General features: G+C 38.6%; 1 protein-coding gene across 1 annotated transcript in view; it reads left to right on the top strand.

Annotated features, from left to right (window-relative positions):
* KPNA3 (karyopherin alpha 3 (importin alpha 4)) overlaps positions 1–17488 on the top strand; it is a 95232-nt gene that overhangs the window by 27453 nt on the left and 50291 nt on the right. The gene's annotated exons all lie outside the window — the stretch shown is intronic.

A 17488-nucleotide genomic window follows, 5' to 3' on the forward strand; every position in this document is an offset into this window, starting at 1 on the left:
TTTATGTAGTGATGAAAATATAGGCCAGGCGCGGTGGCTCACTTTGGGAGGCATAGATGGGAGGATCACTTGAGCCCAGGAGTTTGAGACCAGCTTGGGCAATGTAGTGAGACCTCATCTCAAAAAAGAAAATATGATAAAATTGATTGTGTTAATAGTTGTATAACTCAGTGAAATATACTAAAAACTATTGAATTGTTTAGTTTAGGTGAATTGTTTGGTAAGTGAATTATATCTCAAAACTGTTATGACAAAAAAGGTAATGGTTCCACTTTGATGTATTGATTAATCATAACCTAGAATATATACAGGTGAGCAAAATAATGAATAGTACTGTTTTAGATGCCAGATACAAATATTTTTCTATATTTAAAGATTAACTAGATTTTTCCTTATATATATTCTGTTTATAACATGGAAAAGTTACATATTACTGCACAATTCAGAATTCATCAGGAAACAAATCTGGATTATCCAGAGTTATTAATATGTAATTGGTAATTGAAGCCATGGAGATATATATGATAACCTAGAAAGGGTTTGTAGAGTAACGAGATGAATAGGCAGAACCTTGGGAAGAACAACATGGATAGATGAAGGAGGAAGATGAAAGAGGAGGAAAACCAGGAATGTGGTATTATGGAAGTCAAGGAGATGAGAATGAATGAAGTGTTCTCCTGCACAGATACCGTGTAATTAAGGATTGTGTTCCATGAATAGAAGGTTGCTGATAATGTTGGCAAGAGCAGTGCCAATGGAATTTTGGATGGAGTGGACTAAATAAGTAGAAATGAAGGCAGTCTAGATGATTTCAAAAATTATGGCGAAAGAGAACAGTATTTAGAAGAAAATGTAAAAATGTAGGTTGAGAAAGGGCTTTTTTTTTTTTTTTTAAATGAAAGACATGGGCATGCTCATGATATGGGAAATAGAATACTTGAAAGATGGGGGAGAGGAGACGGATAATTGGTGAAGCAAGGGGACAGTTGATGAGAGGATATTAGATTCACTGCACAACCAGCCACCTCTTGCACTGTCATTGTGACAGGATGAAAGGAGACAGGGATGTTGGGATTGGGGAGGAGATTTAGATGTGCACATTAGGAAGTTGAGGGAGTGCTACTATCTGATAGTTTATGTTTTCTCGGTAAATATGAGGCCTGGTCTTCTACTGAGAGGAAGGAGGATTTGGAAGGGGGCTTGAGCAGTAGCTTTTTGTGCAAAATCTAACTAGGAAAGCCTGGAAAGATTTCTAAACAGTAAGCATTGAGAGCTTAATTGAGGTTAGAGACCTAGAATTTGTTATACCTATAATGGAGGTTGAGTAATTTGTTTTTTCTCTTGCAACACTTAGCAACTCAGCTTTTGGAGTGAGAATTGAAACAACCCAGGGTTAACTTTTCACCAGGGCAGCAGGATAGAAGTACAAGAGTTAGAGTTGATGAAGTATGAGGACTGTGTAAGAAGGAAACAAAAACAGGAAGAGCGAGATTCTGTCTCAAAAAAAAAAAAGACCAACAGACTAAAAACTGACAAACTGACTCTTTTTTTTTTTTTTTTTGAGACAGAGTCTCTCTCTGTTGCCCAGACTGGAATGCAGTGGGACCATCACGGCTCACCACAGCCTCAACCTCTTGGGCTCAAGTGATCCTTCCATCTCAGCCTCCAGAGTAGCTGAGACTCCAGGTGCTCAGCACCACACCCAGCTAATTTTTTTTCTTTTTGTAGAGATGTCTCATTATGTTGCCCAGCCTGTTCTTGAACTTCTGGGCTTAAGCACTCCTCCCACCTCAGCCTCCCAAAGTGCTGGGATTGCTGGTGCCCACCACCTTGCCTGGCTAATTTTTGTATTTTTAGTAGAAACAGGATTTTGCCAAGTTGGCCAGGCTGGTCTTGAACTGCTGACCTCAGGTGATCTGCCTACCTAGACCTCCCAAAGTGCTGGAATTACGGGTGTGAGGTACCATGCCTGGCCAGTTTTTAGTCTGTTGCTTTTTGAAGATAATCTGTTTTTCGCTGGCTCCTTCTAGGATATTTTCCCCCTGGGTAAAGAAATCTTTTTATTTTTCCATTTGCAGTTTGCTGGGTGTCTTGAATCTGTGGTATTGTTTTTTATCAGTTCTGGAAAATTCTTAGCTATTATCTCTTCAACAGTTGCCTCTGTCTGGAGGAACCCAAACACTGTTTTGTATTTTTTGTATCCTCTATGTTTCTTACCCTCTCTTCTGTATTTATCGTCTTTGGCCCTTTTTTATTTCATAATTGGCAGTTTCTTCTGACCTGTCTTAAAATTTATAGAATCTCTTAAACTACTTTAAATTTGCTGTAAAAACCATCTGTTGAGTTCTTATTGTTGGTTATATGTCTCGCTTAATAATTATTTTTTCATATCTCAAAGTTCTGTTTTATTTTTTTCTTTTTCAGATCTGGTCATTTCTGATCATTTCTTCTGGCTTGCTGATATATTTTAGTTCAATTTTTCTGTTCCTGAAATACTTGCTGTAGTTATTTTATATTGTATAACCTAAGTGTTAATTTAGGTTTAACTCTCCAGCCTGCCATCAGGAGTCAGGACTTTATTTCTGTTCCCAGTATAAATTAGGCAGCTACCCTCATAGTTTTCATTTCACTCAATTACCTTTTATGACTTCTCCCTTAAGTTCAACTTGACTGATCTCTCCTCCTCTTTACTACTTATATGACATCAGCAATGCATTAAAAAATATTTTTTTCTGTTAATAGCCAGGATCCAGTTGTAGTAGAGCAGGTAACCTCCCAAAGTATGAGGTCTTTCAGAAGTAACATATGCTGTTTCTGTCCTACTTTTTTTGTTATTAAGAATATGTGTGTTATTTAAAATATAGGAATTCTTTTTAAAGACATGATACCATTATGACACTTGCTCATGTGATCATGGGGAGAAAGGGCGGCAGTGCTGGTTCAAGTCCTGGAATCCGAAGGCCATAGAACCTGGAGCTCTGAAAGCAAAAATTACTCTTTGCTCCTCTTTTTGTTCCGTCTGGGCCCCCAGCTTATTGAATGCTGCCTACCCACATTGAGAGTGAAACTTCCCCTATCAGTCTACTAAGTCAAATGCCAGTCTCTTCAGGAAATACCCTCACAGGCACTGGGACAGCCTAGTCATTCTCATCAAATGCCTGACCGCCTGGGTTTTCCTTTCAGCAGAAGAGGGACGAGCTCAGTGCCTTCTGAACCACTGAGGATAATCAGTGCTTTTACTAGCTTTCTGGGTATCCCTTAATCCAGTCAGGTTGACACCTGGCCATCACAAGGTCCACACATTGTGATGATTGATTGATACGAGTTCAAAGTCTCCTTTTTAATTTATGGTCTCTTAGCCTCACCATCTTTGTCTTTTTCTATGCACTTTATTGTTGGAGAAACTAGGCGTAGAGGTTCTCATAATCTGAATTTTACTTTTTTTTTTTTTTTTGAGATGGGATCTCGTTCTGTCACCCAGACTGGAGTGCAGTGCTGTGATCTTGGCTCACTGCAACTTCTGCCTCCTGAGCTCAAGCAATCCTCCCACCTCAGCCTCCTGGGTAGCTGGCATCACAGGCATGTACCACCATTCCTGGCTGAGTTGTTTTTTGTATTTTTAGTAGAGATGGCATTTCATCATGTTGCCCAGGCTGGTCTTGAACTCTTGAGCTCAAGCACTCTGCTTGAATTGCTGGGATTACAGGCGTGAGCCACTGTGCCCGGCTGGATTTTACATTTTATCGTGTCTCTTGACATGTATATTGGCCCTGTGTATTTCCTGTAAATTCAAAGTGCAATCTAGAGGCTTTATCAGATTCAGATTATTTGGGGGAATTGGGGAACAAGACTGCATCATATGTGATGGTTTTCTCTTCCATCAGAAAGGCACATAGTGTCTGACTGTCTCTTTCTGTTATGTTAACAACCACTGAGGAACATTGTCTAAGTCTGTTATTTACTAGGATTTGTAAAATGGTGCTAATCTGTCATTCCTTCTTTAAGCTAGACCGGGGTCCCCAGCCCTGAACCACTACCAGTTGGTGGCCTGTTAGGAACTGGGCTGCACAGTAGGAGGTAGGCAGCAGGCAAGCAAGTGAAGCTTCATCTGTATTTACAGCTGCTCCTCATTGCTTGTATTACCACCCGAGCTCCGCTTCCTGTCAGATCAGCAGCTGCATTCGATTCTCAAAGGAGCACAAACCCTGCTGTGAACTATGCATGCGAGTGATCTAGGTTGCATGCGTCTTATGAGAATCTAATGCCTGATGATCTGTCACCATCTCCCATCATCCCCAGATGGGACCTCTAGTTGCAGGAAAACAAGCTCAGGCCTCCCACTGATTCTACATTATGGTGAGTTGTATAATTATTTCATATTAGAATATAATAATAATGGATAAAGTGCACAATAAATGTCATGTACTTGAATCATCCTGAAACCACCTGTTCTACTTCCTAGTCCATGGAAAAATTGTCTTCTGTGAAACCGTTCCCTGGCACCAAAAATTTTGGTAACAACTGAGCTAGACTACATTTATTAAGAGAAACCTTCCCCTCATCTATTAATTGGTTAAATTACCCCATGATAAAATTTGTTTAGAAACAGTGAAATGAATGCTTGATTCTCTCCCCTTATCAGTTTTCAAAATAATGAGGTAGTTCATTATCATCCTTCAGTGATGACCATTTAGTTGTTTGGGTTTTTATTTTTATTTCCTGGATTTACAGATTGAAATCTATGTGTATTTGAATTCATTGTCTTATTGATAATTGATTATAATTATACTGTCTTTGAACATTTGGAGCCTCTTCATGTTAGCTCCTGAGTCGTTTTTACAAGACTCTAGTCTTGTAAATATCTTTGATATTTGGTATGTTAAGATATTGCAGGCTTATCTTATACCTCCAGAATGAACCAATTCTCTCTGTTTGCTGTTGGTGGTATTTTTGAGAGTATTGTCTATGCACTCACTGATTTGGTCATTGTTTCTAGGCGTTGGAGATACACATCTCCAAGTAGACATCTTGGAGTGGATAGATGAAGGATTAAAACCAAATTTTGTGTGTGTGTGTGTATGTATATAAATATATGTGTATGTGTGTATATTTATATGTATACATATGTATATGTGTATATACATACGTGCATGCATAAACACACACATATAATGCATATATTGATATTCCAGTTCAAATTCAGGACTATGGGTTTTACTAAACTACCTCTATCATATATCTGTCTTTCTCCTAGGCCAAACTTCCTGTTTTTTTCTGACACCAGGAATAATAGAATATGACATTTTTACTCATTTACTTTATTCCACGTAGACACATAACAGTCTCAGAATAACAATACCAGCAGCGCTGCACCCAGTAATAGGGTTACTCAGAACAGTTTGGAGCTCTCCTGGTAGTTCTCTTTAGGATTGACTGGGGATGCAGTGTTAAATTGCTGTGTTGAAAAGTTACATGGGATAGTGTGATTATGCTACCAAATGGATACACGTTTATGTTCATTTCTTTATTTTTAGGGATTGCTTTTCTTGTTAAATTTGATTTTGTCATATACATATGCAGTTTATTTTCATGGTTTTAAAGTCAAGTCCTAGTTTCCTTGTCATCACCTATATATTTATGTATAAAAGAGTCATTGTATGTGATCTGTTTTATTTTTTCTGTATTATTATACTTTTGGCCTTTAGGAATGTTTGTGGTTTTGTTTTTGTTTTCTTTAGTCCTCTCTTTCTTAGTTATTTTCTATTGACTCCCCATTATGTACATTATTGAAATTAGTTGTGACTTTCTCTTCTCCTTCTCCCTCAGCATCTGATGTATATCCTTTAACATTTTTATTAAAAACTGACCTTTATTTTGAGGTAATTGTTGATTCACATGTGGTTGTAAAATGTAACACAGAGAGATCCTGTTTATCCTTTCTCCAGTTTCCCCAGTGGTAACATCTTGCAAGATGCTTGTACAATATTTATGTTCATTGAAGTCGTTACTTGTATCAGCAGTTTGTTCCTTTTAATTGCCATATAGTGTTCCATGGTATGAACGTACCACAGTTTAAACTGTGAAAGATACCTGGGTTGTTTCCAGGTTGTAGCTATTAAGAATAAAGCTGTTTTAAACATTTGTGTACAGGTGTGTGTGTGTGTGTATGTAGGTAAGTTTTCATTTATCTTGTATAAATGTCCAGCATGTGGTTGCTGGGTCCTGTGGTTGTTACATGTGTACTTTATTTTTTTTTTTTTTTGAGACGGAGTCACGCTCTGTCACCCAGGCTGGAGTGCAGTGGTGCGATTTCAGCTCACTGCAAACTCCGCCTCCAGGGTTCACGCCATTCTCCTGCCTAGCCTCCTCAGTGCCTGAGCTGGAACTACAGGCACCCGTCACCACACCCAGCTAATTTTTTGTATTTTTAGTAGAGATGGGATTTCACCGTGTTAGCCAGGATAGTCTCGATCTCCTGACCTCGTGATTCGCCTGCCTTGGCCTCCCAAAGTGCTGGGATTACAGGCGTGAGCCACCGTGCCGGCCACTTGTGTACCTTAAGAAATGGCCAAAGAGGCTATCATTTTACATTCCCACAAGCAATGTATGAAAAGTCTCCACACTCACCAGCATTTGATATTATCACAATTTTGAATTTTAGATGTGTAGTAAGATCTCATGGTGGTTTTAATTTGCATTTCCCTAATGGCTAATAGTATTGAACATCTTTTCATGTGCTTGTTTGCCATGTGTATATCCTCTTCCATGAAATATTTTTTCATTTCTTTTGTCCATTTTCTAATTCCATTGGTTGGTTGGTTAACTGTTGAGCTTTGAGAGTTGTTTTTGTTTTTGTTCTTTAATTCTAGATATTAGTACTTTCTTGGATATGTGGTTTGCGATTTTTTTTTTTTTTTTTTTTAGTCTCTAGCTTCTCTTTTTATCTTCTTTACATGGGTGTTCACGGAGCAAAATAGTTTTTTATTTTGATGAGGTCTAGTTTACTAACTCTTTCTGTTACGGATCATGCTTTTATGGTCAAGTTTAAGAACTCTTTGCCTAGCCCCAGATTCCAAGGAATTATCTCGTATGGTTTTTCCTAAAAGTTTATAGTTTCACACTTATTTTGAATTAAAATTTTTTTTAAGGTATGAGGCTTAAGTCAGGGTTAATATTTTTGTCTCTCAATATCTGGTCCAGCACTGTATGCTGAAAAGTTCATTGACATCCTCCGTTTAACTGCTTTTGCACCTTTGTGGAAAATCAGTTGGATATATTTGTGTAGGTTTATTTTGGGGTCTCTGTTCTTTTCAGTGTGTATATTCTTCCACCGATATCACACAATGTTTATTACTGTAGCTATGTAATATATCTTAAAATTGGCTAGATTTATTCTTTCCACTTTGTTCTTCATTTTCAGAATTGTTTTAACTATTCTACTTACTTTGCCTTTCCATATAAATTTTAGAATAATCCTTTCTGTCTCTGCAAAATATATTGCTGGGATATTGATAGGAATTGCATTAAACCTGCATATCAATATGAGGAGAATCAACATCTTTACCAAGTTGAGTCTGCCAATCTATGAACACAATATGCCCCTCCATTTTTTCTCTTTTGTAAACTAGAAACAGGGTCTTGCTCTGTCACTGAGGCTGGAGTGCAGTGGTGCAATCATAGTTCACTGCAGCCTTGAACTCCTGGGCACAAGCGGTCCTCCTGCCTCTGCCTCCCAGGCAACTAGGACAGTAAACACTTGCCACACCATACCTGGCTAATTTTTACATTTTCTGTAGAAGCTGAGTCTCACTATGTATGGTTTTGACCTCCTGGGCTCAAGCAATCCTCCCTCCTTGGCCTCCCAAAGCGTTGGGATTACTTGAGCCATTGTCCACCATTGTTTGTTTGTTTTGAGGCAGGGTCTATCTCTGTCTCCCTGGCTGGAGTGCAGTGGCACAGTCTCCATTTACTGCCTGAGCTCAAGAGATCCTCCTACTTCACCCTCCCCAATAGCTGGAACTACAGGCATATACCACCATGCCCAGCTGAATTTTTTTTTGTTTTTTTTATAGAGATGAGGTTTTGCCATTTTGCCCAGGGTAATTTCAAACTTCTGGGCTCAAGCATTCCACCTGCCCCAGCCTCCCAAAGTGCTGGGATTACAGGCGTGAGCCACCACACCCAGCTGTTGTTTGTATTTTTAATTTCAGTGTCTATGTGTTCATTGCTAGTATATAGAAATACAGTTGATTTTTATGTTGTATTCTGTGACCTTGTTGAACTCACTTAATAGATCTGGAACGTTTGGTATATTCCTTGGAATTTTTAAATCATGTTTTCTGCAAATACGGGATTGTTTTATTTCTTTTTTTTATTTTATTTTTTATTTTTGAGATGAAGTCTCCCTCTGTCGCCAGGCTGGAGTGCAGCAGCGCGATCTTGGCTCACTGCAACCTCCGCCTCCCAGGTTCAAGGGATTCCCCTGCCTCAGCCTCCCGAGTAGCTGGGACTACAGACGTGCGCCACACCCAGCTAATTTTTGTGTTTTTAGTAGAGACGGGGTTTCACCATGTAAGCCAGGATGGTCTCAATCTCTTGACCTCGTGATCCACCCACCTCGGCCTACCATAGTGCTGGGATTACAGGAGTGAGCCACCGCACCCAGCCGGGATTGTTTTCTTTCTTTTGCGTCTATATGCCTTTTACTTTATTTTCTTGCCTTATTTTACTGGCTAGAACTTCCTATGTTGAATAATACTGGTGAGAATGGACACCATTTTCTTGTTCTCAATCTAGGAAAACATAGTATTCAGACTTTCACCACTAGAATGTTAACTCTAGGCTTTTATTTTTCTGAGTGTTTTTACTGTAAATGGATGTTGAATTTTGTCAAATTTTTATCTGCATTGAATAATATAATCATTGATTTGTCTTCATTAGCCTATTAGTATGGTTTATATTGATTGATTTTCAAATACAGAACCAGCCTTGTATCCCTAGAGTGAAGTCTGGTAGTATAGTGAATTCTAGTTGGTAAAATTTTGATAAGAATTTTTGCATCTGCAGTCATTGAGAATATGGGCCTGCAGTTTCTTTTCTTCTTCTTCTTCTTCTTTTTTTTTTTTTAATGCTGTCTTGTCTGGTTTTGTTATCAGGTAATTTTGTAATTAGCTTCATAAAGTGAATTGAGAGGGTATCCCATCTGTTTTTTGGAGAGATTATGTAAAATTGGTGTTAGTTCTTCTTTAGGCATGTGGAATAATTCTCTAGTTAAACCATCCAAACCCTGAAGGGAAGTTTTAAAATTATAAATATAATCATCTTAATAGTTACAGACTTACTCAAATTAGGTATTTCATATTGAGTGAGGTGTGATAGTTCTTGCTTTTTGAGGCGTTGGTCCATTTCATCTAAATTGTCAAATTTATGTGTATAGAATTGTTTATAGTTTTCCCTTGTTCTTTTGATGTCTGCAAAGTCTGTAGTGATAGTACCTTTTTCATTTCTAATATTATAATTTCTGCACTTTCTTTTTTTTTGGCCAGTCTTGTGTTAATTTTACTGATTTTTTTTTTTTTTTGAAGAACTAGGTTTTTGTTTCATTAATTTTCTCTACTTTTTTGTTTTCAGTTTCATTGATTTCTGTTTATTAATTCCTCCTGCTTGTTTTCGATTTGTTTTGCTTTTTATGTTGTAGGCTGTCGAAGCTGGGAGTTTTGATTATTGGTTTGACTTTCTCTCTTTCCTAATGTTTGCATTGTGCTTTAAATTTCTCAGCACTGCTTTAACCTCTTTTCTGCTCTACTCTCCTTCAGCATCTGATGTGATGCAATTTCCTTTTCTCACCAGTTAATAGTTAATAAGGCAATCAGTACACTTTGTTTTTTTTTGTTTTTATTTTTCTTGAGATGGAGTCTTGTTCTATCACCCAGTCTGGAGTGCAGTGACGTGATCTCGGTTCACTGCAGCCTCCCCCTCCCAGGTTCAAGCGATTCTCTGCCTCAGCCTCCTGAATAGCTGGGATTACAGGTGCACACCACCACACCCGGCTATTTTTTTTTGTATTTTTAGTAGAGATGAGGCTTCACCATGTTGGCCAGACTGGTCTGGAACTCCTGGCCTCAAGTGATCCACCCGCCTCGGCCTCCCAAAGTGCTGGGATTATAGGTGTGAGCCACTGTACCCGGCCCACTTACTCTGTATTTCACATACATGTTTTGTCTTCCTCTTGAATTTTGTGTCTACATTGTCAGGGCATGTAGCAGTTAAATACTGTATTTTATCCCTTATAACAGTGGTCCCCAACCTTTATGGCACCAGGGACCATTTTCGTGGAATACAGTTTTTCCATGAATGGCTGGTGGGGGAGGATGGTTTTGGGATGAAACTGTTGCACCACAGATCATCAGGCATTTGTTAGATTCTCATAAGGAGCACCCACCCTAGATCCCTCACGTGCTCAGTTCACAACAAGGTTTGTGTTCCTATGAGAATCTGATGCCAACCCTGATCTGACAGGAGATGGAGCTGAGGCCCTAATGCTCACTTCCTGCTGCTCTGCAGCCCAGCTCCTAGTAGACCATGGACTGGCACCAGTTCGCGGCCCAGGGATTGGGGATCCCTACCTTAGTTCTACAGGTAAATAAATTCAGTAATTCAGTGCTCACAGTCACCTTGTATCAGTGTCTCTCCAGTTATTTTGGTTGTGTGGTGACCGTTCTCTATTAAATTCTTCAGGAAGTGCTCGTATAAACAGTAGTCCTTGAGTTGTGTTCATAACAGTTATTTTGCCACTTGTATGCTTTAAATTTAGTGGCTTTGACTGGATATAAAGTCCTTGATTCACATTTTCAATATTTTTTGCCTGATGTCCAGATGCATTTTTCTTTTATTTTCTTTTTGGAAGTCCGTTAATTTTACTTGTATATGTCTCAGTGTTGGTCTTTCTGGATGGATTCCTCCGGTACTTGGGTGTACTTTCAGTATTTCAGTTCAAGTCTTCTAATTTCAGGAAGTTTTTCTTGATTTATAGTTTTAAGTATTTGCTCTGTTTCATTGCTTCGGACTCTTTATTATATGAATTTAAAATCTAAGTGCCTTTATTGTCACTTCTTGCTGATAATTTTCACCTTCATTTCTGATTACAGTTTTTTTTTCTTTACATGGTCTGTTTCTCTTAAGCATTATCTGTTGCGTACCAGCTCTTAAGATTGCTCTTGGCTAGGTTCCTTTCTGAAATAATTTTTTCCTTTATTTCTAATCCTTTTTTGATTGCTAGGACCTCATTTCTGAGTTTTTCTAGTTCTGAATGATAATGTTCTTTCACATTTTCTCTCATTTTCTAGGATAGTTTTGATCAGTTTTGTGTGTATGTCTTTTCAGTAGGCTTTCAATAGCATCACTTTATTTCCTATTGTCTCATTTCTTATAGCATGGGCTTCAACGCCAATCCTTTCCTGTCCATTTTTTGATAGATTTTCCTGAACTTTTAAGAGCAAGAAGTGGGTCCGGATAGTCTTTCTAGTTTCACCACTCAAGATCTTTTTCTTCTGTTGTATGTTACAAGATGTTTTTTTTTTTTTTAACGGGAGTGGCATTGGCATCCCATTTTCTGAGGTCTGGCTCTGTTCATTGTAGGACATTGTCCAGAAAGAGGACTTTAGTTCTTTGATTTTGAGTCTAGTTCCATCATACCTTACAATATTGGTGTGTGCAAAAGATCCCTTCCATTTGCAACTGTTCTCAAATTGCCTTTCCAAAGTCTCTAGTCATTCATGATTTGGGAGTTTTCTTGTTCTCAGGGTCTTCAATTACTCCATAACTTCTGCCCTTCCATTTTCTTCTGCATATATGATGGTACCATATGAGTCCTGTAGCTGGTGATTTAACCAGACCCTGCTTGTATTTGAGAATTTGTTGGAATACTTTGTCTCCCAACCTTGTAGGTGTTGTTTGTTTGCTTGTTTTGGGGACAGGGTCTCTATCACCCAGGCTGGAGTGGTGTGATCATGGCTCACTGCAGCCTTGACCTCCTGGGCTCAAGCCATTTTCTTGCCTCAGCTTCCTGAAGAACTGGGACCACAGGTGCACACCACCACATCTGGCTAATTTTTAATTTTTTTGTAGAGACAGAGTCTCACTGTGTTGCACAGGCTGGTCTCAAATTTCTGGGCTCAAGCAATACTCCTGCCTCAGCCTCCCAAAGTTCTGGGATTACCGGCGTGAGCCATTGTGCCTGGCCCTCTTGTAGGTTTTGTCTGTGGAGTATGAGTTTGGCTATTCTGATGACATTTTTTTGGGTGGGGCAGGGGATGCCAAGAGATGAAAAAAATCATTGACACATCCTGTTCGAGAGAAGGATAACACAGGTTTTGCATTTTAAAAAGAATCCCCTGGCTGCATTGTGGAAAATTGATTCAGGGCATAAAGGAAGACTGGTTAGGCTATTTTAGTAGTCCAGATTAGATGATGGTGCCTTACTCTTAGATAGTGGCAGTGGAGCTGGGAGGTTTGAATCCTGTTTTGGTGACTTGTTTGATTTCAAAGGACTGAAAGAGTGAGTAGACAGGGATAGTCTTCCAGGATTGGTCTCTTGCAACTATTTGGATGGTGGTACAGTTTCCTGGCATTAGGAGTATTGACAGGAGAGGAGATGTGGGGATCTTTTTGGTGAGGGTGTTAGGAAGGGAACAAGCATATTAGTTTTAAGCATACTGAGTTTGAAGCCTTAAAACAATCTCTCTTCCAGCCCCTAACATACATATGCACATATTTTAATTCTTTTGGGAGCCTTTTTCTGTCCCTCTGATTATATCTCCTTTTGATACAAAACTTAACATTTACTTTCCTATCTCAAGCTTCATACTTTTTTTTTTTTTTCACTCTGTTGCCCAGGCTGGAGTACAGTGGCACACTCTTGGCTCACGGCAACTTCTGCCTCCCAGGTTCAAGCAATTCTCATGCCTCAGCCTGTTGAGTAGCTGGGATTACAGGCGTGTGCCACCGTGCCCGGCTAATTTTGATATTTTTAGTAGAGATGGGGTTTCACCATGTTGGCCAGGCTGGTCTCGAACTCCTGACTTCAGGTGATCTGCCTGCCTCTGCCTCCCAAAGTGCTGGGATTACAGGTGTGAGCCACTGCGCCTGGCCAGCTTAACACATTTTTATCACTCATTATTACTCTCATTTCCACTAGACCAGGTGTTGGCAAACCTTTTTTTTTTTGCCAAGGCAGGGTCTCACTCTGTTGCCTAGGCTGAAATGCAGTGGCACCATCATGGCTCCTTGCACCCTTGACTTCCTGTGCTTAAGCAGTCCTCCATCTCAGCTCCCCTGAGTAACTGAAACTGTAGTTGCACACATGAGCACAATGAGATGCTACCTCTACAAAAAATGAAAAATCAGCTGAGTGTGGCTGTGCTTAAGTGATCCTCCTGCCTTGGCCTCCAGAAGTGTTGGGATTACAAGTGTGAACCACTGCACCTAGCCTGCTAACTTTTCCTTAAAAGGACAAATAGTAAATATTTTAGCATTTGAGGGCAAAAAGGCAAAAATAAGAGCATGATGTAGGTACTTAATATCATTTATAATGTAACCACTTAAAAATGTAAAAACCATTCCTGTTGTGACCTACAAAAACAGCCTGCCAGATTTGATACACAGGCTATAGTTTGCCAATCCCTGTGCTAGAATGTGAATTCTGTACTTGCTTCCTAGTTAGCAAATGTATTGCCCGATGTATTTTAAATGTATTGAGTAAATTTTTGTTGAATGGGTGAATGACTTATAGATTAGGAACTTAAGAGACAGAGTAGACTAAAAATAGATACTTGAGAGTGGTCACGAAACAGTAATTGCAGACATGAGGGTAGATGAGATCACTTGCGAAGAATATAAGGGAGAATATAAGGGAATCCATCTTTTTCTTTAATTTAAACGGAGCATAATAAGTCACGACTAACTCAGAGGCACTTACATCATGTATAGTAGTCAGTACCTCTTCTTAACTGACCTAAGTGAGTTTGGCCATTTACACTCATGATTCTTTTGGGTGAATAAGTGATCTTTAATTATTAGAGATAGGTGAGGGTAATAGATACTTTCGCCTTTGAAGTTTTGCTATTAATGAGTTATATACACAAGTCTTAGAATTCTGCTACATATATAAACATGTATTAGTAAACATCCACAAAAGTCACACAGTTTGTTTCGTGCGTATAATACTTTTAGACTGGAGATTACCACCTTGTAAGAAAACTTCAGCCCTAAGCAGATACCATAATGTTCTGACTAGGATTAGGTGATACAGTTCTCTAAGAAGAGATGGAACACAGGATCAAGGGGGTTTCTAGACACAGAAACTTCTCTGAAGTTGAGCTGTAGGGCCTGCCAGATTCTTAGACCCCAAACAAGTAAGAATCAAGGTGCCTGCATTTCTAGTCAATTCCTGTATCTTGAATAACAGTTCTACTTTAGCAGTAAAAATCTATTTCCAACTTTCCTTATGTAGATTATCAAACCAGTGTCTATAAATTGAGATGTTCATTTTTGAAGCACTTATTACCTGGGAGCTAACTCCTGTTTAGGTGTGTTTAAAATGTTAAATTAATCACCACTTAAGTGTGGTTTCCTAATTTAGTGTGGTTCTTCAGAATTTAACTCAGCAATTCTTTCTATACAGAAATACCTTAGTGTGAATTAAGATGATAGAGCAGAAAATCATATTTTGGAGCACATATGCTGCCTGGGTCTTTTTGTTATGCATCATCTTATAATAATTTATAAATAGTTAAGTGTTGCAAATATTGCAGTGAAAATATTCTTCTTTTCAGTTATAGGAACAACTGAAGTAAATATTCATTTAGGTAAAATTTTTAAGTGGTAGAGTTCTAATCTTCCAGTGAGTAAAGATAGCTTACAGAGTTATCAAATAACACTTCATTAATGTTGGTATTTGAAGATCGTTTGACATTCGTTGTCATTTTTATGAATTTGTGCATAAGACATTCTCTCTATTAATAGTACTAAAGTCACAATATAGAAACATACTAAGTATAGAATTAAATTCAACGCTCTTTCTAGTGTTGAACCTTATCAGGGATAATAGTTTTTATCAGTGTATCATTCCATTACATGAAATGAATATGACTAATTTGAATTTTGTTTGGCAGTTTTGTTTATATTTAATATATATCTGTATTTAAGTGTAAGTTTATATCGAGATTATTTCAGTATACTTAGCAAACTTTATAATTTGAACGAGATTTTTTTCCTTAAGAAGATCACTGTGGTTTTAGAAAGAGATATCACAAGAATTATTAAATAAAATACAGCATACTGGATCTGGCAGTGTATTAAAAGAATAATATACCGTAACCATATAGCCTTTATTCCAAGAATGTAAGGATGTAACCATGCTTATATGTATAATAAAAGAATCCATTATATCAGTATGTGTTGCGGGAAGTCAGGGACCCTGAACAGAGGGACTGGCTGAAGCCATGGCCAAAGAACATAAATTGTGAAGATTTCACAGACATTTATTAGTTCCCCAAATTAATACTTTTATAATTTCTTACACCTGTCTTTACTGTAATCTCTGAACATAAATTGTGAAGATTTCATGGACACTTATCACTTCCCCAATCAATAACCCTTGTGATTTCCTATGCCTGTCTTTAATCTCTTAATCCCATCATCTTAGTAGGCTGAGGAGTGTGAATGTTGCCTCAGGACCCTGTGATGATTGTGTTAACTGCACAAATTGTTTGTAGAGCATGTGTCTTTGAACAATATGAAATCTGAGCACCTTGAAAAAAGAACAGGATAACAGCAATGTTCAGGGAACAAGGGAGATAACCTTAAATTCTGACTGCTGGTGAGTTGGGCAGAACACAGCTGTATTTCTGTTCTTTCAAAAGCAAATAGGAGAAATATCGCTGAATTCTTTTTCTCAGCAAGGAACATCCCTGAGAAAGAGAATGCACCCCTGAGAGTAGACCTCTAAAATGGCCGCTTTGGGGATGGCTGTCTTGTATGATCGAAGACAAAGGGATGAAATAAGCCCCAGTCTCCTGAAGCGTTCCCAGGCTTATTAGGACAAGGAAATTCCCACCTAATAAATTTTGGTCAGACTGGTTGTCTGCTCTCAAACCCTGTCTCCTGATAAAATGTTATCAATGACAATGTGTGCCCGAAACTTCATTAGCAAATTTAATTTTGCCCCGTCCTGTGGTCCTGTGATCTCACCCTGCCTCCGTTTTCTTTGTGATATTTTGTTACTACCTTGTGAAGCATGTGATCTCTGTGATCGACACCCTATTAGTACACTCCCTCCCCTTTTGAAAATCGCTAATAAAAACTTGCTGGTTTTACGGCTCAGGGGGCATCACGGAACCTGCCAACATGTGATGTCTCCCCTGAACACCCAGCTTTAAAATTTCTCTTTCGTACTCTTTCCCTTTATTTCTCAGACCAGCCGACGCTTAGGGAAATAGAAAAGAACCCACGTTGAATATCAGGGGTGGGGTTTTCCCCGATAAGTATGTTAGAGGGGAGATATATATTATTTCAGTGTTTCCTCATAAGGCATACCTCTTAATAAACTCAGAAGGATATCTTACCTTTTGATACAAAACATCTGTCTCAAACATTTTTATTTTCGTGTTTTTAAGGCCATGCCAATTAATTTACTTTTTGAAAATATGAATCATTAGAGATATAATTCATTGATTGCAGGCATCAGAAACCATCTATGGCTGACTTAAGCAAAACCATAATTTATTGGAAGAATATAAGGTAGTTCATAAGGTGAGTAGAGAAATGGAAGAACTGGGAATTGAGCAAGTCAAGGATATAGGCATTATTTACTACCTTGTCCAAAATTCTTCCTTTGGAATTTAATGTGCCTTTTTTTCCCTTTCTCCTTAAGATTCAGAGTTGTAGAGGAGATAAATCTGTTAGTGCAGTTGAGTCTCGTGACCTATTTAAGCTAGGAGAGAGTGAGCCACTTAGGTCTCATTAAGACTTCAGGATGGGAAGGATATAATTCCCCAAAGATGACTGGGTACAATTAGGGCAGGAAAATGGGTCCTAGGCAGCCAAGTCCCACCTTCTACAAAATTAACCAACAGATATCCAGTAAGATACAGAATTTGGCTTTTTAACGAATTGTAGCTCATCATTTAAAGTATAAGATGTGTCAGTCATTGAGATATTATATATTTCTTCTTTCTTTTTTATTTATTTATTTTTTGAGACAGAGTCTTGCTCTGTCACCCAAGCTAAAGTGCAGTGGCATCATCTCAGCTTACTTCAACCTCCGTCTCCTAAGTTCAAGCAATTCTTGAGCCTCAGCCTTCAGGAGTAGCTGGGACTACAGGGGTGTGCTACTGCACCCAGCTAATTTTGGTATTTTTAGTAAAGATGAGGTTTTGCCATGTTGGCCCTGGTCTCGAACTCCTGGCCTCAAGTGATCCACCCGCCTCGG

Source organism: Colobus angolensis, unplaced genomic scaffold (assembly GCF_000951035.1).
Source record: "Colobus angolensis palliatus isolate OR3802 unplaced genomic scaffold, Cang.pa_1.0 Scaffold101, whole genome shotgun sequence".
NCBI lineage: Eukaryota > Metazoa > Chordata > Mammalia > Primates > Cercopithecidae > Colobus > Colobus angolensis.